Below are 25,962 nucleotides of genomic sequence, written 5' to 3' on the forward strand. Positions count from 1 at the left end.
CTTTCAGTGTAAAAAGGAGGAAGTCTGTCTCAATTCAACTCAACTGGACTAGAATACCCATGAATTAAATGACTTCTATCCAGAGCAGCAATTCCATCAGAGGAGAAAGTACAGTGTTCAAGAAAATCAAAAGTTGTGCTAAGAATGTTGGTGATCATTGCTGTTTTGCTTTCTAAACTGGGATGATGAACAGAACCGGAAGATGATTTCAAAATAAAAAGAAGTCTGGAAATCCCAAATCAGAGAAGTAGAAGCAATCACCTTTCTAGCCCACACTTAGAACTATAATCTACATTCATAAAGGAGATGTCGAAACACAGAAAAGAATGATCCAAACGGCGTACACTGAAAAATCAGTAATGAAATAAATTATAATTTGAGAGACAGCCCCTGCCAGTTCAGGGTAGTTTCCTGCAGTATATTAATCAGAGTTTTGCCCATTTTAGTTACAACTATCCCAAATGATTTGGCTTCTAGCATTTCTCTTGAAAGGCTATCGCACTCTCAAATAAATGTTACCGTAGGGATGCCAACTTCCAGTTTTTCAAAACTGGATATTACAGACCCCTCCGTTGCTTGTTCCCTCCTTCACTCGCTCCTCCCTTCCCTGGGACTCACCTTCCGAGCTGGGCTGATAGGAGCTGAGGTGGAGCTTGCCTGCCTGCCCACCAGGCCATGGTGGGACAGAGGGAAGCAGTCCCCAGAGCAAGGGGCAGAGGCTATGGAACACAGAGAAGCGGAGGGGGTCAGTCCCCAGAGTGAGGGGTTATAGAGACCCAGCAACCCAGGAGTCTGAGAAGGTGGGACAGGAGGTCCTGAGTAACGAGCCTGGCCGCTAGCCCCACTCCTTAAACGGCTCACACTGTCAGGATCTCTCCCCCAGGTGGCGCCGGTAACTACCTCTCTGCTGGACCAGAAGCCAGTTCCTCAGATTAAGCTTCTCTCCACCAGCTGAGCTCCTCCAACAACAGTTGCTTTTCCTGCCCTCCTGGTGGCGGAGGCCGATTGCAACTACTGCATTAATTGGACTTTTGGTGAGAGAAAGTTTTTTTTTCTAATTTTCACTCTCAATTTTCCTTTCGTTGGTTTCATTCAATTATTCTAGTTATTTTGCCAAAAACTTCTTTACATCATTCATTCCCCTCCTGGATAATTATAGTCTTCAGATGAGATTGGATTTACACAGCCGCCTATACTTCTCCTCCCCACTTTGTCACGGTTTAAGCAAGCAACACATAGTTGGTTCTTTACATAGTTACTTGTAAGTTAATCATTTCATACCTTTGACTGTTTTTGTTGCTGATCTCTACATTTCCTCCAGTATGGCAAGGATAACAGATCGGTATTAAGGTGTTATACTCAGCCTTCAACTTAAATAGCTGCATTGTTCTAGAGCAGGGGTCGGCAACCTATGGCACGCGAGCCGATTGTTAATGGCACGCTGGAGCCTGCCGGGACCCCAGTGTGCCATTAAAAATCCTGCCGACGCGGCAAGCCGCGGGGTCCGCGTCCCCTGGCCGGAGCGCCGGGTGGTAAGGGGCCCGGGCCTGGGGTTGGATAAGGGGTGGGGGCAGGGCGGGTTGGATGGGGAGGTGGGATCCCAGGGGTGGTTAGGGGCGGGGGTCTCTGGAGAGGGCAGTCAGGGAGCAGGGGTTGGATGGGGCATGGGAGTCCCAGGGTCTGTGAGGGGAGGGGGTGGATAGGGGTCAGGGCAGTCAGTGGACAGGGAGCAAGGAGGGTCCTGGGGGCAGTTAGGGTGGAGGGGTCTCTGGAGGGGGTGGTCATGGGACAAGGAGCGGGGGGGGGTTGGATGAATCAGGAGTTCTGGGAGGGGCTGTCAGGAGGTAGGGGTGAGGAGAGGAGTTGGGGCAGGCAGGGAGTGGGGGGGGTTGTATGGGTCCAGAGTTCTGGGGGTCCTGTCAGGGGGCAGGGAGTGGTTGGATGGGGCATGGGAGTCCAGGGGGTTCTGTCTGGGTGCAGGGGTGTGGATAAGGGTTAGGGCAGTCAGGGGACAGGTAGGGTCCTAGGGGGGCAGTCAGGGGACACAGGGCAGGGAGGCTTAAGATAGGGGGTGGGGTCCAGAGGGGGTAGTTGGGACAAGGAGCGGGGGGGGGTGTTTGGTGTTCTGGGGGCGACGACAGTCACCCAGCCCTGACCCCTGACCCCTCCCCAGCCCTCTGCCCTGAGTCCTGCAGCCCCACACCCCCTCAGGCCCCTGCCCTGAGCCCTGTATCACCCAGCCCTCTGACTCCTTCACCCTCTCCCATGACCCCAGCCCTGACTCTGGCATCCCCACACATACCCAGCCCCCCTACCCTGACACCTGCACCCCTCTCGCATGCCCCCAGCCCTCTGCCCTGACTCTTTCACCCCCCACATCCCCAGCCCCCCCACATCCCATGCACCCTGCACATCCCCATCCCCACCCTGAGCACCAAACGGGAGCTCCTGCACCCCCCACATTCCCACCTGCCCCCCTCACACCAAATGGGAGCTGACCAGGTAAGTGCCCCCACACCCAAACCTGCTGCCCCAACCCTGAGCCCCCTCTCTCATTCTAGCTCCTACCCAGACCCTTCACCCCCAGCCCTGTGCTCGGTCCACTCCCACCCTCAGCTCAGTGCAGAGAGAGGAAAAGAATGGGCCAGACCCAGGGAGAAGGTAGGTACCCACTATATGTGGGCAGGGCCAGGACCCCAGACCGGCAGCAGGCTGAGCGGGTCCGGCAGCTGGGATGCCAGCAGGCAGGAGCTGGCGGATGGAACCCCTGAGCGGCAGTGGGCTGAGGCGCTCAGCCCACTACCGGTCTGGGGTTCTGGCTGCCAGACCCTTCCCAGCTGGGGTCCCGGCCGCAGGCCCCACTCAGCCCACTGCCGGCCTAGGTGAACAGAACCCCAGACCAGCAGTGGGCCGGCGGCATAAGATCAACATTTTAATTTAATTTTAAATGAAGCTTCTTAAACATTTTGAAAACCTTGTTTATTTTACAATACAACACTAGTTTAGTTATATAATATATAGACTTGTAGAGAGAGACCTTCTAAAAAACATTAAAATGTATTACCGGCACACGAAACCTTAAATTAGAGTGAATAAATGAAGACTTGGCACACCAGTTCTGAAAGGTTGCCGACCCCGTTCTAGATGATCAATCAACTATCTACAGGACAAGTTATAAGAGCATGCAAAGCATTTAGTTAAGGACCAACTATTGATATTTTAGGTTATTGACAGGCTGGAATATTCCTCCACATAAGCATAACACCCAATTGTTCAGCATCTAAACAATGAAGAAATCATGCATGGAAGAACAGAGTTTCAAATCAGTCAATTTTATTAAGTAAGATTACCATGTATTGCATTAACTTATAAAGCCAAAATGTAGAAGATGGCCTAATCAAACCAATTCATTTTTATTCCCCAGGGTCTTAGTGTGACTAGTTCACACCTAAAGCATGTACCATCTGTGGACTACAGGATAGTGCTTAGTGATTGTGTGAGTTATACTGGAACAAGCATTAAATGTAAGACAAAGTAATGTTACTTTCTAAAAGAAAAATAACCAGCAATATTGATAATGTGTCATGAAAGTCTGTTGTTCATAAGTACTACTTCCATCACAAAACATTTATAGCAACATTTATTGTTTTGCTGTTCTGCTTTCAGAAGTGCCAGATACTAAAAAAAGTACATTGTTTAATACTTCCAAATCAATATTTTTACTTCAACTCTTTGTATGTTATATCATACTGTAGATTTAGTAAACGCTACTTTCATTTACTATATTGCACATTTCATAAATTCTTATTTGGGTTATTACATATGTATTTGAAGTAAGACACCAGCTACACAGCATCGAAAGTGATTATCCATAATACATCTTAATCTCCTGATACATCACAATTTTAATAAATTGTCCACAATACATCAAGATACCAGATAGAGGAGTATATCTAGTGTCATCCAAACACAAAACATGTTCACCTGCTATCAGTAAGCACTAGATAGTGATTCTAAAAGCTAGCGCCGTCAATGGCAATCTCCAAACCTAAGATAAATTCCAGCCCCAATTCTGCAATCACTTACAAATGTAAATAGTCTCACTGCACTCAGAGCACTCACACATAAAGTTACTCATATGAGTGTTGCAGAATAGGTGCTATTGGCCCTTCTCTAGACATCAGCATCCCATTCTGTAACTAGTGCCACTTCTCTGCCAAGCAGTGGCAAATACCCAGGACCCAGGTCAGTTTCTCAGCAAAGGAGAAATTAGTGATGTGGAATCTGGACATATTTTAAGTGAAACTTTTTTTTATTTCAACATACACAGCAGTCCTGAAACACGACAGTCAAACAGCATGCAGAGAAAAACTCAATAATCTCAAGCCCAGCACCAGTGCCTGCTTCCATGGAGCAATTCTACCTCAGAAATTGATTGAGAAACCAAGGCAGGGAACTCCTATTGCTTGCACAGCTCTCTTTAGCCAGAACCTTGTAAAATCTAAAACCAACGTCATGACAAGCATTTCTTCCAGGACTAAAATTTACTGGTATGTCAAGGTAAATACCTTGGATGGCTACATGTAACAGTGCCACCTGGTGACACCTGCTATAACACAAGTTGAACTGCAATTTCTTATACATCTCTAGTTTTAACCACTTAATTGTATACTGAGGATAGCCACAGATCCACATCTTACCGACCAGTTTTGATAGAATATACTGCACTTTCAGATTACTAAAGTAGTCTTGAAATATCACTAGGTCTAGCAACAAGATCATATTGTATCAAGACATAGTATGATCTTATGGTAGAAACAGGGAACTTGTGCAAGACTCTGACAGACACAGATACAATCCCAGCATCAGTGGGTTTACATCTAGTAACAATACTATCATTTTATTTCTATTATATTGTTCTTTTTTGTTTTGTACTGTGTTTTACAAAGCACTTTGCAATATGAATTAAATAGAATGATAGGACTGGAAGGAACTTCGAGAGGTCATCTAGTCCAGCCCCCTGCAGTCAGGGCAAGACTATTATCTAGACTATTCCTGAGTGGTGTTTGTCTAACCTGCTCTTAAAAATCTCCAATGATGAAGATTCCACAACCTCCTTAGGCAATTTATTCCAGTGCTTAACCACCCTGACAGTTAGGAAGTTTTTCCTAATGTCCAACCTAAACCTCCCTTGCTGCAATTTAAGCCTATTGCTTCTTGTCCTATCCTCAGAGGTTAAGAAAAACATTTTTCTTCCTCTTCCTTGTAACAACCTTTTACATACTTGAAAATTGCTATGTTCCCCTCAGTCTTCTCTTTTGCAGACTAAACAAACCCAATTTTTTCAATCTTTCCTCATAGGTCATGTTTTCTAGACCTTTAATCATTTTTGTTGCTCTTCTCTGGACTTTCTCCAGTTTGTCCACATCTTTTCTGAAATGTGGCATCCAGAACTGGACTCAATACTCCATTTGAGGCCTAATCAGAGCCAAGTAGAGTGGAAGAATTACTTCTCATGCCTTGCTTACAACACTCCTGCCAATACATCTCAGAATTATGTTCGCTTTTTTTTTTGCAAGTGTTACACTGTTGACTCATATTTAGCTTCGGATCCACTATGGCCCTTAGATCCCTTTCCGCAGTGCTCCTTCCCAGGCATTTCCCATTTTGTATGTGTGCAACTGATTGTTCCTTCCTAAGTGGAGTACTTTGCATTGTCCTGATTGATTTTCAGCTTCTTTATTTCAGACAATTTCTCTGGTTTGTCCAAATCACCATGAATTTTAATCCTATCCTCCAAAGCACTTGCAACCTCTCCCAGCTTGGTATCATCCGCACTACAAGCACTTCATTGGGTTTGACATCTTTCTTCAAGCGCTATCGAGTAAAAAAGTCTTTTTATCCAGGAAAGGAGCCAAATTTTAATAGGGTGTAAATCCAGCATAACTCCACCATAGTCACTAAGTGGCCCCACAATTCCAAGAATCACAATCTCCATCTTTCAGAATTACTGATTTTAATAATAGGGCAACTAAATTATGTACAGTATGAAGTCTACTCTTTAGACAATGCATATTACATTGCTAACCTTAAAAAAGAAAACAGGTTTTTAAATAAGCAGATTTTCTTCTTCAAAAGGTAGCAATTTTAAAACTGATAAAAGGAAATACTCTTCCACAATGAATAATTAACTGATGGAACTCATTGCCACTAGCTACCACTGAGGCTAGTAATTTAACAGAATTTTTAAAAAGTAGACATTTATATGCATAATGAGAACTGTTGGATATAGGTCTCCCCTCCCTTTTTTTTGTTTTTTGTTTGTTTTTGTTTAAGTAAGGATATTAACCTCATGATTCAGGGCATAAGACTGACCAACCACTATGGACAGATAATTGAAAAATTATGCAATATGCAGTTTTATTGCCTTCTGTCTGAAGCATCTGGTATTAGTCACTGTCACAGAAAGCTATTCTGAAAGGCCAAAAACTTTTTTTAATAAAACTTCAATCACATAAATTTCAAGGTGTTCACAAGTAATTTTTGAACACTAATGCAGGTCTGAAGTCCATGCTGGGGTTTTTTCTGCTTTTTCGCCTACCATATTTGAATCAAAAATGGGTTTGTTACCTCACAATTCATGCTTAGTTTGTGATAGTTACGTCTATGGCAAAATACTCATTCCTAAGTACTTATGCAATGATATCATAAAAAGCCCTATATAAGGTACCTGAATCTGGGATGTTTTAGAAAAAGCTCTTAAAACACACTGATTACAACAGGAAAAAAAGAGCATGCAACTATTCTGCTGCTCTTGATTTGCATCAGAATCAGAGTCCCCGTGTATGCTGACTGGATGGAATAAAGGTAAAAAGTTGTAAATTACAGATGTAATAAAAAACCTGTCCTGGGCCAGGGCCGGCTCCAGGCACCAGCGCAGGAAGCAGGTGCTTGGGGCAGCCAATGGAAAGGGGCGGCACGTCCAGGTCTTCGGTGGCGGGTTCCTCAGTCCCTCTCAGAGGGAATGACCAACTGCCGAATAGCTGCCGAAGAATAAAGCGGCATGGTAGAGCAGCCGCCGAAGTGCCGCCAATCGTGGCTTTATCTTATCTTTTTTTTTTCCTCTTCACTGCTTGGAGCGGCAAAAAAGCTGGAGCCGGCCCTGTCCTGGGCACAGAGAGCAAATAATGCTTTGCAGTCACTTATGTACAATGCTTCTCAGCTCAGGCAAAGTTTGGAAGGACAAATTACTAAATTCTCAGATACCAAAATCCTAACATGTATTTTCAGATATTTCTCCCCCCACCCCCACATTTCTTTTTTTTCGCTCTTTAGGCAGCTAATCTCTGCCCTTCTACTGAGAAGTAAGTATTCCTTACATAATAATATAGTTAATAAAAAAGCTAGTGATCTTTCCTGCCCTCCATCCTACCTCACACTCCACACATCAAAATAATTTTTTTAACACAGAAATATTTTTCAGCTTTCTAAACCTTTTAAACAATTTTCTATAACTAGATTTTTAAAAAAAAAATTACATAATTGAGCATTTGTTGCTTCTTTCACAATAACACCCTGAAATAGGTATGTGGTCATGTGCCATGAACCCTTAGACCTTACATGAGAGCACAACAAATGCACTCACCAACACTAGGCAAGATAATTAAATCTTCTACTCACCAGAGAAAGTATCTGTTTCAGAAAAAAATAAGTAGAAAATTCTCAATTAAAAGAAAAAGTCAAAAAATAACGTAAACATTTGTGTTTATAATTCTCTGCTCCTTGGTCTCAGATGGGCTCTCTCTATAGCATGCTTTCACAGTCTTTGGTTTTAGCCTGGAGCTTCTGACAGCTTTCCAGCCATCCTCCATGTATTTACAAATCCTGCTGGCACGTCAAGATCTTGTCTGGATAAGTATTCTTTAAACAAATGATGATTTCTTACTGGTTTGATCACATGATACAGGTAGTGATCCATTAATTTTATACATTTCATGCAATTGATTTACCAGCCACGTGGAAGAAACATATGATTCCATATAAGGTGTCTGGACAGCAGCAAAGCACTGGGTATGAACTATTCCTCAACTCATCTCCCAACCCTCTGGTGTAACTTTGAGTATATACATTTATTAAATAATTATTTTCCCTCTTGGAAGGTTGAAGACATACATCCTTATCAATTTTGTCCTTTTTCATTTGGTAAATGGATATGAAAAACCAGGACAAGTGCAAAGGTAGTCCAGACTTCCCCTAACCACCAGTGTGCCCCAGTTTTGAGAGCAAACATCTGCTGAAAGGAGATGTTTCTTTGGCCTCTCTGCTGAGACAGCCAGCAAGGGTACTAGTAAGTGTCAAATGTGGCAGGGGTGGATTCCTGTCCAATAGAACATGGTTTGAGATGTACAATTCATTATACATATGCCATGAATGATGCCTGCACGATATTCACTTTTGATCAGGTAAAATAGAGACGAAAAACTCCAAAGTCCCCACTCTCTCAACACAACTGTTTTTATTTTGCTATAATGTACTTCATTATGCTAAAGAATGAGAATCCCAAGAAAAATAAACCAAATAGCAATGTTTTTCTTTGTCTTAGTAATATTAAAGATTTTTAGATATTGATGCTTGTTTACAGCACAAATATAAAACCACCCACCTACCAGTGAGGCAATTAAAAACCTCACTGTCCTTTGCAGAAGACACTATGTTGGGCGGAGATGCTAGGATTTTGGAGGATGCAATGAGAATTCAAAATAACCTTGACAAATTGAAGAATTTATCTGAAATCAACAAGATGAATTTCAGTAAGGACAAATGCAAAATACTTAGGAATGAATCCAGTGGTTATAGTAGATCACATATTGAATGAGAGTCAACAGTGTGATGCAGTTGCAAAAAAGGCTAATATTCTGGTGTGTATACAACTGGGGAGGAAACTGTCCTGCTCTACTCGCCACTAGTGAGGTCTGAGATAGAGTATTGTGTCCAGTTCTCAGCACTACCATTTTAAGGAAGATGTGAACAAATCAAAGAGAGTCAAAAAGAGTGCTCCAAAAATGTTTGGAGAAGTTGACATATGAGGAAAGTTTAGAAATCCTGGGCATGTTTAGTCCTGAGAAAAGAAGACTAAGGATGGAACTGATAGTCTTAAAACACATAAAGGAATGTTATAAAGAAACTGGTGATCAATTGTTCTTCATATCCACTGAAGGTAGGACAAAAAGCAATAGGCTTAATCTGCAGCAAGGGAGACTTACATAAGATATTAGGGAAACCTTTTAAGTACAAAGGAAAGTTAAGCACTAGAATAGGCTTCCAAGACAGACTATGGAATCCCCATCACTGGAGGTTTTTAAGAACTGGTTAGATGAACACCCGTCAAGGATGGTCTAGGTATTCTTGGTCCTGCCTTAGTGCAAGGGGCTGGACTAGATCACTTCTCGAGATCACTTTCAGCTCTACATTTCTATGGTTCTGATTTTGGCAGCTGGAAAATTCAGCTATTTCAAGGGTCGGCAACCTATGGCACGTGTGCCAAAGACAGCACGCAAGCCGATTTTTAATGGCACGCTGCTGCCTGCTGGAGTCCCGGCAGGCAGCAGCGTGCCATTAAAAATCCTGCCCAGCGTGGCCTGGCCCGCTCTTCTCTGCCCTCCGCTCCTCCCACCCGTGCGGGGGTAGGGGGCAGAAGCACAGGCGTGCGCACGGGGTGTGCCGGGTGTGCCCAGGCACACCCTAATGCAGGGGTGGGAAAGTGGCCCCACTCTCCCGGCATGGCAAGCCGCGGGGTCCGTGCTTCTGGGCCGGAGCGCCCAGCCGAGCGCAGCAAGCTGCCTGCCCCTCCCCCGCCTTCCCTCCTCCCCTGGAGCCATGCCGCCATGTGTGCAGCGCCCTGGGGGCCGGGGCTGCGCGCTCCTGCGGGGCAATGTTTAGCTCTGTGGGAAGGCAGACACGCTCCCCCCTTCCCTGGAGCCCTGTTGCTGCGCACACAGTATTCTGAGGGGTGGGGCTGCGCACTCCCGCAGGGCTGCATGTCTAGCTCTGCACAGAGCAGAACATGCTGCTAGGAGCCTCATGGTAAGGGGTCCAGGTCTGGGGCTGGGGGGGTTGGATAAGGGGTGGGGGCAGTCAGAGGAGAGAGGGCAGGGTGGGTTGGATGGGGGTGGGATCTCGGGCGGGGGGGGTCGCTGGAGAGGGCAGTTAGGGAGCAGGGGGGGTTGGATGGGGCATGGGAGTCCCGGGGTCTGTCGGTGGTGAGGAGTGGATAGGGGTCAGGGCAGTCAGGGAACAGGGAGCACGGAGGGTCTTGGCGGGGCAGTTAGAGTGGGGGGGTCTCTGGAGGCAGGGGTGGCTCTAGGCATTTTGCCGGCCCAAGCACGGCAGGCAGGCTGGCTTTGGCAGCATGCCTGCGGAGGGTCCGCTGGTCCCCCCGCCCCAGCGGACCCTCTGCAGGCAAGCCGCCAAAGGCAGCCTACCTGCTGCCCTTGTGGTGACCAGCAGAGCGCCCCCAGTGGCTTGCCACCCCAAGCACGCGCTTGGTGTGCTGGTGCCTGGAGCCGCCCCTGTCTGGAGTGGGTCAGGGGACAAGGAGCTGGTGGGGGTTGGATGAGTCAGGAGTTTTTTGGGGGGGCCTGTCAAGAGCAGGGTGTGGAGAGGGGTTTGGGCAGGCAGGGAGCAGGGTGGGGGTTGTATGGGTCGGGAGTTCTGGGGGTCCTGTCAGGGGTGGGAGTGGTTAGATAGGCATGAGAGTCTCGGGGTCTGGGGGCAGGGGTGTGGATAAGGGTCAGCGCAGTCAGGGGACAGGTAGGGGGTAGGGTCCTAGGGGGGCAGTCAGGGGACAAGGATTAGGGAGAATTAGATAGGGGTGGGGTCCTGGGGGGAAGTTAGAGGCAGGGGTCCCAGGAGGGGGTAGTCAGGGGACAAGGAGTGGGGGGGTTGGGGATTCTGAGGGGGGGCAGTCAGGGGCAGGAAGTAGGAGGGAGTGGATGGGGGCAGGGCTAGGGCAGGGCTCCCTGGGTGCACACCCTAATGAAATGTGCTGCGCACGCCTATGGGCAGAAGCTTGGTCCTGCCGGCTCCCCTGCCTCTTCCTGTAGTGTGCTGGGTTCCTGCCCCTCCTCTGCCTTTTTGTCCCTCCCTCCCTGCTGGCCGATCAGCTGATGGCCCTTGTGAGGGAGGGGGTCAGGGAGGAGTGGAGTCAGTGTGCTCGCTGCTCCTGGCGGAGGCAGAGAAGAGGCGGAGGCAGAGCCTTCGGGAAGGGGGGGAATGGAAGCATATCATCTCCAGCCCCCTGCCCTGACCCTCCCCTCACACACACCCCAGCTCTCTGCCCTGACCCCCCCCAGCCCTCTGCCTTGAGCCCCACAGCCCCGCACACCCCCCAGGCCCGTGCCCTGAGCCCTGCACCCCCTCCAGAGCCTGCCCTGAGCCCCCAATACACACCCAGCCCTCTGCTTGACTCTTTCACGACCCCAGCCCAGACTCTGGCATCCCCACACATACCCAGCCCCCCCCTTTTTATACCTGTGGAGATTTCTACTTAAGTCAGTGCAACTCAAATGGCACCCCATACTGCCGCTTTCTCCTTGTCCTCCATGAAGCCTGAGAGCTAGCAGTTCACATGGTAGACCATTTATTTGCAGGTCTGAGATATACATCAATTTCATTTTATAATCAATAGGTGATAGATCTAGATCTGGTGGCTAGAAATTTTATTTCTTTTTTTAAAAAAGATATAGTATAATGTGTCTTTATTTGAGTACCTTCTTTTGACTATGCCTTCCCATTTAGATTATAAATTACTTCAGATTGTGTCCTTGATGAAATATTGAGCAGATACCAACTTCATGGTGGTGAAAATTAAGATTTGGACATATAGGTAATTATAGACTAACAAGTACAATAAAACTTGATATTCACCAAAATATGAAGCAAGCATATAGATTGTTACATATATTATGAACATCTTAATCAAAAATATTTTGAAATCTCTCTGGATTGATCATGAATTTCTAAAGTATGACATCTTTTCCTTTGAAACTAATGCTCAAAATGGGGTGTGAATGCAGAGATCTAGGTAATCAGTATGCATTACATGTAAATACTAGTTTTCATTGAATTCAGCTGCAAGCTGATCAGATTGTGCTTTTCTGCATGTGTGATTTGTCTGAATGACAGTGCCAGGTCCTCCCCACCAGGATACAAATAACTCCTTTTAATTTCAATGGGAGTTACTGATCTTACATTGGAAAAATTGGCCTCATTGTTCACCTCTGCGCAAACAAATAGAAATGTAATGATTTGTCACATGGTCTATTCAGCCAGACATGAATCAGTTTCTCCCCGTGCCTCTCACACAGTTTATAAAAAATGTTAGATGGATTCATACAGTACAAACTACTGTTACATTTTACTGATGTAAGAAAACGAATGCCATCTATAGACTTAGGTAAAAAGTCACAAATACTCAAGGAAACTAAGATGTCACCACTTTGAACGCAAATTACATTTTGCTGGTATATTAAAAATCCTAATCACAATTAATTTACCATAGTGATTGTTTGAAGCTCTGCTGATTATACACATCCGCACATACACAAATGCAATCATATTTCTCCTTGGTATATACAGTAGGTGAATGACAATCTCAGCCATTAAGAGGTAAATTATTTCCTACAGCCAAGCTCTGAATGCTTGATATTTTATTGCATTGTCACAGCTCATATAGCTGCTGATTTGAAAATAACTGCCACTGAAAACACTAAAAAACTTCCTGAAGTCCAGCACTGTCATTTTCAATTATTACAGATAAAAAATTCCATGTTTAGAGATATATAATTGCAGTACATGCAGATTGGTGCATATTATTCAATATAGTAATACATGAAATATTTGTTCCTCTGCTATATAACTTTACTCCCCTTTTCTTATTTCAAAACTATCTTGATCCTGTTTTCTGCTTTCCTCTAGCTCCCTAACCACCTTAACATAATTTTGCATTCCCTAAATAAAAAAAATGTATTGTGTCATTTTCTGGCCATTTTCTTCTTATGACATCAATATTAGACAATAAAAAGGTGTTGTTATTTTTATGTCTACTTTAGATTTCCACTTATTATACTATGGCTATTATTCAGTACCAGCATATACAAAAAAGACATAATATAGACTAATTTCCCAGTCCTGCTTCCATTGCACTCTGAAACACTAGGACACTATGGTGGATAACTAGATAAAGACCGAGATATTGCAAAACCCCACTGATTTCAAATGAGAGCAACATCAGGCTCTTATTGTGTACATTTCAAAGAACATTATTCTGTCTGTTAAAAAGCTCTTAGGCATTGTCACTAACGAGATCACTACACTGGACAAATGTTCCTAACCATATCAAAAATAGCAGCCATGATAGGGACTGCATTTCTGGTTGAAAGAACCTGACACATTGGTTGGAGTTGTACAGGTACAAGGATGAAAGCAAGTACTAAATGTAGAAGTAGAGCCAGTTATGTGTGAACACTAAAATGCTCTTAAGTCACACTAGGTGAAATCCTAGCCCCACTGAGGTCAATGGGACTTTGCCATAGACTTTAATGGAGCCAGGATTTCACCAACTTCCTATAACAGTGCCCTAGTAGTCCACTGCCCAAGGATCTTATTGATATTATACAACTGATTATTAAAACAAGATAAACAGATTAATTTATTTACTGTGCATTATCAACGTGAATATGATAGGGGTACATATGATGTGAAAAATTGAAGAAATCAAACAAAATAAATAAGTAGAAAGATCCAAAGTTGAATATACACCCAGATTCCTAAAACCATTAAATAATTGTTAGAAAAATGCCTTACGATGCATAACAATCATGGTGGTCATTAACAACTCCTCATTCACTACTCCATGTTATCTGTTTTTAACCATAATATTCACAGTATATCCCATTCTAGGATAACCACAACAGGACAACAACAAAAGCCTATTGAGTCAATGCAAAGACTCCCACTGATTTCAACAAGGCTTCTGATCAGGTAAATGGTTCTGGGGGGTAAATGTTGAGCACATGATATATCTTAACTTTAGCAAAGCTTTTGATATGGTCTCCCACAGTATTCTTGCCAGCAAGTTACAGAAGTATGGATTGGATGAATGGGTTATAAGGTGGATAAAAAGCTGGCTAGATCATCAGGCTCAATGGGTAGTGATCAATGGCTTGATGTCTAGTTAGCAGCTGGTATCAAGCAGAGTGCCCCAGGGATTGGTTTGGGGACCGATTTTGTTCAAAATCTTCATTAATGATCTGGATGATGGGATGGATTGCACCCTCCGCATGTTCAACAAGGACAAGTGCAGAGTCCTGCACGTAGGACAGAAGACCCCATGCACTGCTACAGGCTGGGGACCGACTGGGTAAGCGGCAGTTCTGAAGAAAAGGACTTAGGGGTTACAGTGGATGAGAAGCTGGATATGAGTCAAGAGTGTGCCCTTGTCACCAAGAAGGCTAATGGCATATTGGGCTGCATTAGTAGGAGCGTTGTCAGTAGATCGAGGGAAGTGATTATTCCCCTCTATTCGGCACTGGTGAGGCCACATCTGGAGTATTGCATCTAGTTTTGGGCCCCCACTAGAGAAAGGATGTGGACAAATTGGAGAGAGTCCAGCGGAGGGCAACAAAAAATATTAGGAGGCTTGGGCATATGACGTACGAGGAGAGGCTGAGGGAACTGGGCTTATTTAGTTTGCAGAAAAGAAGAGTGAGGGGGAATTTGATAGCAGCCTTCAACTACCTGAAGAGGGGTTCCAAAGAGGATGTAGCTAGGCTGTTCTCAGTGGTGGCAGATGACAGAACAAGAAGCGGGGGAGGTCTAGGTTGGATATTAGGAAACATTATTTTACTAGGAGGGTGGTGAAGCACTGGAATGGGTTACCTAGGGAGGTGGTGGAATCTCCAGCCTTAGAAGTTTTTAAGGCCTGGCTTGACAAAACCCTGGCTGGGATGATTTAGTTTAGTTTAGCTTTGAGCAGGGGGAGGGTTGGACTAGATGACCTCCTGAGGTCTCTTCCAACCCTGATATTCTATGATTTTGCAGAGACCACTGTAACTGATGTTATACAGTAACTCCTTGCTTAACGTTGTAGTTATCCAATTTCCCCATAAGAATTAATGTAAATAGGGGGGGTTAGGTTCCAGGGAAAAAAATTTCGCCAGACTATATATATATACACACACACACACAGTACACGTTTTAAACAATTTAATACTGTACACAGCAATGATGACTGTGAAGCTTGGTTGAGGTGGTGGAGTTAGAGGGTGGAAGAGGGTGGGATATTTCCCAGGGAACTCCTGAGCCCTCAAGGGTTAACCCATTGTTGTTAATGTAGCCTCACACTCTACAAGTCAGCAGGGTTGGAGGGAGGAGACACAGCATGGCAGACAGAGAGAGACACACACTGTCTCTGTGTGTGTGTGTGTGTGTGTGTGTGTGTGTGAGAGAGAGAGAGAGAGATGTGAATTGCCGCTTTAAGTACGCTGACCACACTCTAAATACATTGCCTTTTAAAGTAGATTAGCAAGTTGAGACAGCAGCTGCTGCCAGCAAGCTCCCTCACTCCTGAGCCCTGTCGTGTTCTCCCTCCCCCCCCCCCCGGGCTCTATGGAGATGGGATCAAGGGGCGGGAGCGGGGAGGAGGACACCCTGACATTAGTGCCCCTCTTCCCTCTCCCCCTGCGCAGCAAGCAGGAGGCTCCCAGGAGCAGCTCCAAGGCAGAGGGCAGGAACAGGACAGGGTAGTGTGGGGAGGACAGTTAAACTGTCCAGCAATTGATAGCTTGCTGGGTGGCTGCCACACAGGAAACTTAGGGGAGCTGATGGGGGGCTGACGGTTCACCTGGTTCCAAGCCCCCACCAGCTAGCTCCAACGGGCTGCTCTTTCTGCAAGCAGTGGACAAAGCAGGCGGCTGCCAAACAATGTTATAAGGGAGCATTGTGCAACTTTAAATGAGCATGTTCTCTAATTGATCAGCAATGTAACAATGAAACAACGTTAACGGGACACATTAAGTGAGGAGTTACTGTATCTCTCCGTGTTTTTTGTTTTTTTGTTCTGAATATACTGAATATTTTTGTACCATTGAACACTGCTTGCAGAGAGGCAAAAGGGCAATAAAAAGTCACTGGGAGTTAATACCTGGTAGTTCTAGGCTTCATTGGAAGGATGCAAATCTTCCGGATGAGACAAAGAAAATATTTTTAAAACCAGTGAGAAAATTAAATATTTAACTCTTAAAAAAATTACTCAAATTGCATAAAAATAAGCCATGAAAGTTGAGGGGAAGAGGGAGAACCACACTGAAAAACCCTAATATTCAATTAATGCTTTGCATAGTGACTCAAACATGGCATTTGAAACGAAGTGCTCATCCTTTGTCCTCAACACTGAGGATTACTTGTTATCCCACAGTCAGTGACTATAAAATCCAAATGGAAAATCTTATCTCCTGCAGGATACACACTTACAGCACAAACATTTAATTTTCCTCTAATACCACACAAACAAGACTTTAGGTAAAACAAATATAGAAGCACCTCAAATTGAAGGCTTCTCGTTAGAGCTGTTTTGCTGTTTCTCATTAATTGTTAACATCTAATGCAGGAATTATCTTTTAACCCTTCTTATTCCAGGCAATCAATTCTAGCAGATAATTACTTTGAAGCATTTTAAGATTTGCATGAAATGTATTTACATTTAAATTAACCTCATTTAAATGCAAATCTGGATTATTTGTCTAGTATTATATGCCATTAGAAAAAATCTCTAATTAATTCAATTCAGGTTCATATGCATTTCTAGAGGGAAAACACTGCCTTGAAGTAGTTTTAAAATATGATGGGATAACTCAGTGTTGTTACTTTTTCAGTCATTTTTCTTTCTAGAGTAAAAGCATTATTCAAACATGGGTAAATGATTTATGGAGAATTGTTTTAGATGATAAAAAGCATTAGAAGCTTTGGAAAATAGCATTGTTTACTAAAAAAGCATCCTTGCCATGATCCTACTTTAAAAGTGACTTAAATTCAGAGGATTTCTCTTAAAAAAAATCTCTTGTGCTTCTTTCCCCTTTTCCTCTCCCACCCCTTCCCACAACTAAACACAGTATGTGAAGATTTGATACTCACAGTTTTAAACTGCTTTTAGCATTTTTCTGTGATATAACATTTTGGGAAGATGCTGAGGAATATTCTAGTCATGGAAATAAACCAAACACTGCCATTTGGTCCCATAGAAGTAAATTGACTTCTATGGTACCAGAATTTGTTTAGCTGGTTATTGTAAATACCAGTTATCTACAATGGTTCCTTCAGAGTTGGGGTGGAGAGCTGGGAGGTTGGGGGAGGGGAAGGAAAGAAAATCTGTTTAAAAAAAAAAGGAAGCTTAAAATTAGTTCTCTCAATGCCTTTGCAGCATAGATGGAATTTTGGGGGGTTAAGGGGCAGAAAGGTTTTAGGAGTTATATATTCCCTTAATTAGTGTTAGGTCTTTGGTTGCCCATTAGACATATTTTAATAATTGATCCTTTCTGTTACTAAACAGACCAACTCACTAGGAATTTGATCCATCTCCTGCTGAAATAATTAGATCCCATGGACTTCAGTGGGATCTGAAATGAACCCTATCCCATGAAAAATGTCATTTGTGCAGACCGTTTTGCCTGTGGTAGCAAGTAAATATAATTAAATACAACGGATTAAATTTCAGTACTGGTGGTGATAGTGTTATATTTCCTTTTACTCCTTTTTGGACACTGATGGTAGAGTGCTTTTTCTGAATTAGCTGGAGGTACAACAACTCCTCCCTGAATTTTTGCCACATTCCGTTTGGCCCAAACAGCACAATTCAGAAATGATACAGTTCTCAGTTTTATATTAAGCTATCAATTTCTATGAAAAAAATAAGTAAATGTTCTTGAGTTTTAGAAAAAACATTGAGATCCAACTGAGGGTATGCAATAGAATATCAGGATGAATATACTAGTTTATTTTGGATGAGATTTTTAAAAGCAGCTATTGACTTTCAGATTTTTAAAATGAGAGATTAACTTGTGCTTCTAAATCTCTCTTAAAAAAATCTCCGCCGTTATGTTTTTTGTGCAGGAACTTTGCAGAGTTGAAAGTACAGCTGTGGAACAAAGAGAACCCCAAGGTGTTCTTGCATGCTTTTTTAAAATCCATGTTTTTGTTGCGGCTCAAGGATTAATTTGTAGTGATCTTATTAAGTATGCAACTACTCTAGAATATATCATTAATAATGCATGTGATTTGATCTATTTTGATTTTTGAGCTCTTAACTTCTTCTCTCCAACTCCTGAATATTTACCAAACTCTTACAGATAGTTCTGTGCGGTCCATGATATCAGGCAAACTGAAGCAAACGTTACACTGAATTTCTTTATTTTAAGCTGGTAAAGTTAATTGTACGGACTAAAATCTGCATAGCAAGTTAGCTCGGGTTTGATAGTTAACTCCACATACTTCCTGGTATTTTTCCACAGTCCAGGTCTCTTTCCACATTCATTATTTTTCATGGATTCCAAGGCCAGAAGAGGCCACTGTTATCACCTAGTTGACCACCTGTATAACACAGCCCATAGAACTTCCCCAGAATCAGCACAATACAATTGAATCCAGAAACAAAAAACATAAGAATAGAGAGAGAACCAAACAGCCAAACACAACTAACAGCCATATGGTAATAAGAAAAAAAAAATATGTCGCAAGGAGAAGCTCAATAGTCATCAGGCAAACCACTCCAGACATAAAGGAATCAGACCCAATCGAGTAAGAACAACTGGAAACAAAACAAAACAGAAAATTAGGAGGAGACGAAAAAGCAAGCAAGTGGGGCCCAGAAAATAGTCAGTATAGACCAAATGAATTAGACATGCAGCATACATTAGTGGCAGCCCCCGAAATATGCCAGGTGACCTCCTTGTGACCCAGGGATCTGTTGGTGCCAACTGGCATAGGGCACGGGGGAGCATAAAGGTTACAGGGATCCCCTGGGTCTCATCTCTACATACTAGTTCACCAAATGTACTGAAAGCCCGTGTCACAGAGGTCCTCATAACCACTTCAAAATGTCTATGTGGATAATATTTAAGGAGTTATTTCTCTATACTGAAAATTACGTCGTTAAGTTCTGTGCCTTGGGGCTGGTCAGCAAAAGGTGAGAAACATTTTTTTTCCCCCCAGATACGACATATTCATCTATCTGCCTGGCTACATGCAATTTGAGTATTGTATGGTTCACAATGGATGCCCCATTTACAGTCTGAGCCAAACAGTAAGGAAGGGATTGAGAGCACTTCCAGAGGGGAAATTTACACTAAGAAATAAACCAGTACGAGGGAGCCTTGTTTACAAGTGATGACAATGGATTTCTGGACAACAACTGTCAGTACAGAGGTACATTCTGCTCCCTTTATTGAGGGGATAAGCTGAAAGAGTGGCTTGTTTCATGAAAAAAAGGATCACTCCCTAATTAGCTGAAAACCACTGGCGAGCAATACTAGGTTCTATAATGTGTTATGGTTTTACTTTATATATATAATATATTTTTTATATATTTTTATTTTTTATACTTGCTGTTTCTTGAATCTCTGCCCTTTGTGAGACAACTGCTTGTTTTTACTATAACCCTATCTAAGAGCAGTATGTTGAGTGGAGTGGTGATCCTGAAGTATGATTGGTAAGCTGGTGTGCACTATTACTTATGAAGTAGTAGATCTGTGAATCCTGTGAGTGTCCAGTGGAACAGGGGCTGGATACTCCAGGGGGACACTCAGAGTGCTTGGGAGTTGGTATGTAAATGGAGAGTGCAGGGCCTGTGGAGGCCTGGAAGGCAGTGCTTGGGTTGCCAATGGCTGGTGGTTTTGGGGAAGTGACCCACACCAGGCATAGAAAAGGCTTCCTCATGCTAATGGCAGGTGGGTTGCACGGAACTGTCCAACCCTGAGTACACCAGGAAGCATCACCCTCCTCTTTGAGGGATTTCTGCAACGCAGATCCCAAAACTGAGAATATCCTACCACAGACCAGTTTGATTGTCTCTAGGGCAAGAGCTGAACCAACCCAATAGGTGATAATTGCACATGCAAAAGATGTTAACTCAAGTAATTAGTACCTAGATTTTAAAGTGGACCCAAAGGGGTTTAATACAGATACTGAAGTTTATTCATCCTTAAAATGAGAATACTATATTGCACATACATCCCTCAGAGTGGTACAAAGTTTGATTAGTTTGTAACTCAATCTGAAATATTCAGATGAAAGATACTACTCATAGTACAACATATATGGTGTCAGATGTTTTCTATAATATATTGACTTTTCCCACTTGCTTCTCAGTTCTTCTCTTCCCATTTCCCTTTAAAAAAAACAAAAACCAAAACCATGATGTCTGACTCTCAGATGACTCTTCATCATCCTGAACACTTGACTTTCTTTGCCCTCTTAGCTGTCTTTCATTTACTGTGATGGATTTTGATGGCTGCTTCCTCAACTGTATTTTAAATGCTCCCCACTTCCTCACTAATTAATTCAATCCAATTTGTTTTAAAACTTATTTAAAAGTCTAATTTCTGTTGCCCAGTATTTATGGATTACAACACCTTATTAGTGTTTCAAAATTGAAATTATGATCACTAGGTCCTAGGCCCTCCCAGCACTAAGAATCATACTGAATATCATGTTCAGAATAGTCCCTGATCTTGTTAGCCATTCATTACAACAGTCACTTTTGTGCATAAAACAAGGCCCAAATCATGCTGGAGGTTCTTTTTCCAAAATGTATATCTAACCTTCTTGTTAAGAAAAAACAACAACAAAGTAAAGTCTGATTAAAAACATGTGCAAAAATAATCTAGCTATATGAAATGAGTCACATAAAGGTGTCATATCTACCAACAGTGTCAAGTTATGAAAAAGTAATTTTAATGCCAAGTTAAAGTGAGACAATGCCTTGAGAACAAACTAGATCCAATTGTGTCTTGTTTGATTTGCCAACTCTTGAGTTGTAATTTGGTGCACTTTGCAAATATACAACAATATGCTTTCTTTTCAAAGCTAGTTTAATGCTATGAAGATGCAAAACTGACAATTCTGCATCCTCAAGTAGTCTGTATAGACACAAATTGTATGCACAATGGGTAGTAACCATTTCACCCTCCTCCTCCTCCTCTCTCCATTGCATTCATCCTGACTTGATGGGATCACCTGTAGGGTTGAGAGGATAGCTGAGTCTCTATGTCTCAATTTGTGTTTGGTGCCTTTGCTGAAACACCAGACAAGGAAGCCTAAACTTTGTTTGGGGAGGGTGAAGGCCACGTGAAGACTCCATATACTGCCAGAATTATTCTGCCACAAACTTTTCAACTACACTTCCCAGAAAAGGAAGTTTGGACAGATATCAACTGCCAGCAAGATTGTGAATATTAAAGAGGTGGCTACCTTCAGCAGAAATCCTACAACAGCTTCTTTAAGGAGGCTGGTACTTTGTCCTTTTACCTCTAGTGTGCTGTGGGCTAACTCAGCCAACAATGGACCCAATATTTTCCCAAAGGCCCCAACTAGACCAAAAGAAAAGAGGTCTAATGCAGTGGTTCCCAAACTGTGGGGGGTGGGACATGGAGGAACATTCATGGGGGGCACGCAGTGGGGCTTGGGCCAGCCCACCCGGGGGCATGGAGGGAGCACCACCCAGCTCCGCTCCACCCCCAGCTCCACTCTGACACATCCCTACTCCACCCCCAGCCCAGCTACAGTCCCAGCCCCATCTCCACTCTGCCCCCAACCCAGGTCTACCCTCATTTCCACTCCACCTCAAGGCCAGTTCCGCCTCTAGTCCCAACTCCTCTTCTATTCCCAGTTTTGACCCCAGCTGCTCTGCTGGGGAAGCCATGGCTGTGCAGTAATGGAAGGGGAGAGTGTGGACAGATCTAAGTGACTGATGCTGGCTGAACCTGAAGGAGACTCTAGACTCTATCTCCCTTGAGATGCTGTCTACTTCACAGCCAAATCTGTATAAGAGTGATTTTTATGTTGAAGATATGATAAACTGGGGTGGGGGGGTTGGATTATAATTTTAGGAGCATTATGTATGACTTGGTTCCCCTGTTCAAATTTTATATTGCAGCCTGACTGAATGCATGGAGTTAAATCAAAGGAGGCTGAAATGGCACATATCCAATGAGTGGGCTGTAGCCCACAAAAGCTTATGCTCAAATAAATTGGTTAGTCTCTAAGGGTCCACAAGTACTCCTGTTCTTTTTGTAAATGGAGAGTTAAGGAACCCAGAAAACTAAAAGACAATGACACAGCTTCAAAGGAGTTTAGATAACAATGGCTGAGCCAGTCAGTTGGTAGGAGTATTCACCTAGTTGGCTCTACCCAGGCTAAGTTTGGGATCCAAGGGAACCTAATCCCTCAAAGCCCCTGGCAAAATTGGAGAGTGTTTTGGGGGGGATGAGCTGAGAGGGGCTGGCTAGGATGTGCCCGTGAATAAGTGGAGTCTGACAGAGACATAGAAAACAGGGTCCAGGCAGGTTCTCCCTACTGAGAGATGGGGAATAAGCCAAATCCTGCCCAAACTGTGGATAGAAAGGCTACATTTAGGTAAGGGAATATGCGTGTAGATCTCTGTTGTTTTTAAATCCACTTCTTTAAGAGCTGTGTAACCTTTTGGGCAAATGTAAGTTATGCTCTTTTTTTGGTGTCTCTCTCTGCAAATGGATGCTGTTACAGGCCCCCAAAGGGAAACCCTTGCTGGGTCCAGTTGGACCTGCTGAATAAGACACAATTGGTAGCAGGGAGTAATCACATCCTGGTCTGAGAGTGGGTGAATTACAGAATTCCAACCCCCGAAGTAGTAAAGGCTGAGGCCTGACTCCTGTGCACTCAGAGAGGCCCCACAAAGTAACAGCGGAGCAACTTACTCAGGAACATATTGAAAGATCTTCAGCATTAATGTACCCTGTAACCAAGCAGAGAGCCAGGATTAGGTTCTCTGCTACTTGGAGCAGTTCGGCTGTTCAAGGCTTTGCAGATATGCGGGAGGAGAAAAAGCCTATCTCACTGCCTAAGACTTCAAAAAATACAGTGCCTAAGACATCAAAAATTCAATGCGTCACAATGAATCAGCATGAGATTTCTTTAATTGTACTTTAGGGGTATTGTCTACACAGCAGAGAAAAATCTGTGGCTGACCCATACCAGCCTCCCACCTCATAGGGTCCTAGACCTCAGGCTCCAGCCTGAGTCTGGAAGTCTACACAGGAATGAAACAGCCCCACAGACTGGGCCTCACGAGCCTGAGTCAGTTGGCACAGGCCAGATGCAAGGGTCTAGTTGCTATGTAGACACACCCTAGATGTTTCACATCACATTTTATTCATTTCAGGTTATCTGTGAACCATGGTGACTTATAGAGTGAAACTGGGTGGGGAAAAGAATCGCTGAGGAGTGCAATGGTAGAGGACAAAGCAGCATTATGAAGTCCTACCAGGCCAATGGTAGGGCAGTCTGTGGTTTGCATTTTCCCCTCAGACACCTGGAAACACAGTGGTTTCATTCATCATGGGGCACGGGTCACTTGCTGGAGGATTCTCTGCAGCTTGAGGTCTTCAAAACATAATTTGAGGACTTCAATAACTCAGACATAGGTTTGGGGTTTGTTATAGAAGTGGATGGGTGTGATTCTGTGGTCTGCATTGTGCAGAAGGTCAGACTAGATGATCATAATGATCCCTTCTGACCTTAAAGTCTATGAGTCTATCTCATAGGGCAGACCAAAATAGTTCCATTACCCTTCGGGGAATGGTGTGCCCTAGCTCCAACTAGAGGAGACAATCAAACCATGGCAAAGGCATGATCTCCACTGCCCCGATCTCCAATCCAGATCCAGATTGCTCCCTGCTTTTGGGCATGGGTTCTGTGAAGTGCCATCTGGGACAGCCCTATCATGGTCATGACAACTGGAGTGTGTGCAGTTGGCAGTCCCCTACCTCTCTAAACTGCTGCAGTCATAGTCTGCAAAACTCACTCCAGCCAGTAGGTGGCACCATGGTGGGACAGGGAGCAGTAGTTTGCCAAAAACAAGAGACCATGACACCAGAGAGACTAAGAACCAGCAGATTTATGTGGCAGCATTTTCAGCGCCATACCTAGAGAAGAGAAAATGCCAGGTGAACTAGGCATGGGGGTCACATTTGATGGAATAAGAGCAAAAAGGAACTAATTTTGTTTTTAAAATAACAAGACATTATTTCGTGCCCACAATAATGCCTCATTATTTGCCAAGTTCTCTGTCCCATTGTGAATTGCATATTTCACACCCCCCCCCAACACAGTAACATTCCTCAATGGCTATAACCTTGTGCTTCTGATCAGCGAAATTATTTACACTATGTGGGGGAAGATTTGTTCCAGGATTTTGCCAGGGAGCTTCCACAAAGACTGAGCATAATTGGGACAAAGGTTTCTCACAAAACATGACCCTTCATGGTAGACAATCGTTTTCATGATGTTCTACTTTTACCCTGACCAGGGTAAAGGCTGCAAGACACTAGCAGTTGTCTGCCCTGTTTACAAATTGTTTTAAATACAATTGGTTACATCAAGGCTAGTGCAGTTAGAAAATGCTGTGTACTACACATGCTTTAAATCATTATTGAACGAGCTGTGACCTTCAGCTAAAAGCTTCCATCTGTAAGACAATGGAGTCAATTTGTTATTTTCTGAAATTATGAACTGGGAGAAGAATATACAAATAGGAACAGAAGACAACACTGTAATCTGTAAAACATTATGTTTAGATGAGCAAAAGAACAATTATAGTAGATTGCTTTAAAGATCAAGTTACCTGGAAGGGTGAAAAAAATAAATGCCCCCCCCCCCCAACAACGTAAACTCCCATGCTTCACCTCCATGCAGTTCCACACGCCTTTAATGTTCTCCTTCCCCAGGAAGAGTCCCAACTCAAATTTGTTTCACAGCTAAAGCATAGCTGCAATTCTTTAAGTCATCCAAAGTGCAATGCATAGACCTCCACATTTTGAACACAGTATGGCTAATACTTGATCATGAGCTTTCTTGTTAAATTAATTGCAGCAGCTCTATAAACCACAAGATGGCACATTCATTGTTCGCTGCTTGTTACAGTAAAACAAAAGCTCATGTAACAGAGTCAGAGAAGCAACTGCAGCTTTATTTTATTATTCCTAGTATCGCCTCTATTACTGAGCCCTCTCCTCTGTGCACAGTTCTGTCACATTTAGTTCACTGCTGTAACTCCTACATCTCAAATTTCAGAGGGAAAGATATTCAGCCTCCCACATGCGGCGCGCGAGCCATCACCTCCACCTCCAAAGAGCATACATGTAAGAGTCTTGAAATAATGACTACTTTTACCTAGCCGCTGGCTGCAGCAGAGTGACAGGCACAATTACGCAGATATAGATTGTCCATTCAATACCAGATAAAATAAGATTTATAGAACAATATGGACTATATTTAAGAAAATGAATGGGATATACAAATCCTGATAATTATTTAAATTAAGGAAGATTGGTATCAGTACAGGCACTGTAAGGTGGATAAGGAACTGGCTAAAGGAGAAGGCTGAAAGATGAATTATCAGAATGGAGGGAGGTTACTAATGGAGTTCCTCAAGCATCAGTCTTGGGACTAATCTTATTCAATTTATTTTTTATAAATGGCCTTGGCACAAAATGTAGGTGTGCACTAATGAGATTTGCTGATGATACAAAATTGGGAGGCATTGTCAAGGCAGAGGAGGATTGGAATATTATACACGAAGATCTAGATGACTGAAGACTGGAGTGACAGAAATGGGATGAAATTCCATAGTATGAAGTGTATGGTCCTGCACTGAGG

General features: G+C 43.5%; 1 protein-coding gene and 1 long non-coding RNA gene across 6 annotated transcripts in view; one reads left to right on the forward strand and one right to left on the reverse strand.

The window, feature by feature from the left end:
• Positions 1-25,962, reverse strand: part of DLG2 (discs large MAGUK scaffold protein 2) — a 1,428,123-nt gene that overhangs the window by 594,338 nt on the left and 807,823 nt on the right. The gene's annotated exons all lie outside the window — the stretch shown is intronic.
• The window catches only part of LOC120395484, a 63,081-nt gene continuing 40,216 nt past the window's right edge, over positions 3,098-25,962 (forward strand). The window contains exons 1-5 of one of the 3 annotated variants that reach the window (XR_005592653.1): positions 3,098-3,524; positions 11,797-11,884; positions 13,960-14,040; positions 18,166-18,214; positions 19,264-19,476. This is a non-coding gene — a long non-coding RNA (uncharacterized LOC120395484). The remainder of the gene's footprint in view (positions 3,525-11,796; positions 11,885-13,959; positions 14,041-18,165; positions 18,215-19,263; positions 19,477-25,962) is intronic. The other 2 variants (XR_005592654.1, XR_005592652.1) reach the window with 2 other exon arrangements.

This window comes from Mauremys reevesii, linkage group 1 (assembly GCF_016161935.1).
Source record: "Mauremys reevesii isolate NIE-2019 linkage group 1, ASM1616193v1, whole genome shotgun sequence".
Taxonomy (NCBI): Eukaryota; Metazoa; Chordata; order Testudines; family Geoemydidae; genus Mauremys; species Mauremys reevesii.